The sequence below is a fragment of the Nematolebias whitei genome, chromosome 4 (genome assembly GCF_014905685.2).
Source record: "Nematolebias whitei isolate Nwh7 chromosome 4, NemWhi1, whole genome shotgun sequence".
In the NCBI taxonomy this organism is placed as follows: domain Eukaryota; kingdom Metazoa; phylum Chordata; class Actinopteri; order Cyprinodontiformes; family Rivulidae; genus Nematolebias; species Nematolebias whitei.
In genome coordinates, this window is record NC_056501.1 from 8793643 (window position 1) to 8795474 (window position 1832).

The 1832-nt window shown below is 37.6% G+C and overlaps 1 protein-coding gene across 1 annotated transcript in view; it reads left to right on the forward strand.

Annotated features, from left to right (window-relative positions):
* Nucleotides 1-674: 674 nt before the first annotated feature.
* matr3l1.2 (matrin 3-like 1.2) overlaps nt 675-1832 on the forward strand; it is an 18033-nt gene continuing 16875 nt past the window's right edge. Inside the window, exon 1 of the mRNA XM_037675183.1 lies at nt 675-756. The gene's annotated coding sequence lies outside the window, so the exon portion shown is untranslated. The remainder of the gene's footprint in view (nt 757-1832) is intronic.

The following is a 1832-nucleotide window of genomic DNA, read 5'->3' on the forward strand; positions in this document are numbered from 1 at the left end:
ACATATCAGAGTGGGGCAAATGAGGGTAGAGTCAGGAGCGTTTCACCTTTCCCGGTCCAGGGAGTTGAGCCAGTGACCTTCCAATCACAGGCCCACCTTCTCTAACCTCTGCTCCACCACCATCCCACACAAATTCCGATATACACATGCAAAATGCACAAATTTTCTTAAGGTTACCAAATTGATTCACAAGTACAAAGTATTTGTGACCAGGGTGGCACAGTTGGTAGAGCTGTTGTCTCTCAGCGAGCAGGTTACAGCTGCAAATCCCATCCCGTCGCCTTTCTGGGTGGAGTTTGCATGTTCTCTCCGTGCATGCGTGGGTTTTCTCCAGGTACTCTGGTTTCCTCCCACACAGCAAAAACATGCATATTAGGCTGATTGGTAACTCTAAATTGTTCCTAGGTGTGTGAGAGAGAGTGAATGATTGTTTGTCTCTGTCTCTATGTGTCACTGTGATGGACTTGGACCTGTCCAGGGTGTCCCCCGCCTCTTGCACAGTGATAGCTGGACATGGGCACCAGTGACCCCCTGCTATCCAAAAAGGAAGATGGATGGAGGGAAATATTTATGAGCGAATTTTGTGCCCATGGAGGCGCTAAAATAGCAAGTTTGTCTGCAGTTCATCTTCCAGTCCAGTAGGTGGCGCTGCACCGCTTCAATCTAATCGGTGGCGTCCATTTTGTTTGCCAATTGCGTAGGAAGTGTACTTTGAGCTGACGGTTATTCTTCTGATCTGTCTTTATAAACTTTGCGGTAAGAGCGTTTACTTCTACAGCTAGATCCATATTTTATTTTCCGTTTTGTAGCAAATAATTTTATGCACATGTAGGTTTTAAGATACAGTAAAATTATTTAACAACAGCTAGCGATGTTAGCATAAGAAGCTAAAACTCGCTTGTTAGCATTAGTAACAAAAACGTGTTTTATTTTCGATTCCAGTTTTTAAATCTTGTGCAAGTATTTTTTTTAACTGCGGGTGAGCGCGGGTGAAAACACTCCCAACTATATTTTAAACGTCTCAGATCATTGAGGAAGTTAGCTTCGTTAGCTTAGCAGACAGCTATCCATGTGGCGGAAAATCAACACAAAGCTACATTTTGTTGGTTTAATAAACACATTTTAAAACGCGTTTGCACTTCAAACGTTGCCACATCACATTTATATAATGAAAACAAACATCACGTAGTTAAAAAAATGACAGTTTAGACAAAAACGGGTTTTTTTGCACGTAAAAGGCTAAATTTGATCTACCGTCGTGTTTTTGTTACGCGGTCTTTTAATAAAATGTAAGAGGATGAATGTGTTTTTGTAATATTTTGTTAGATCTTAAATAGATTTAAACCTAATTTTCGTTTTGGAAACGAACCAAACTTAATATTCAAACAGATGCTTTGTTGTAGTTTTTTTATGTGAACATACATTTTCAGCTGAATAATCTGTGATTTTTGTGAATAATGTGCAAATAATAATTATGCAACACCCATTCTTGCACTGGAATTTAAACCCTGAGCACACTGTCAGAAATAGTAATTTAGTTTAATTTTATTTGCTTTTGTTGTTTATGTGCTATATAAATAAATTGATATGATTTGTGCCAAAACACAAGGTGTTTTATTACCTCCTTCTTTTGTATAAGGAATGTGCAAACTGTTCCTTCTAAAAACAACTTTTGACAAGCAGGCACTATTTTTTTGTTCACAAAGCATTCCTGCAGTTGTAGAAACTTGTTTTTGTGGAAGATGTTCCTCAGTACTGAACTTGTAATTTTGTGTTTACTTTCATTATATATATATATATATATATATATATATATATATATATATATATAT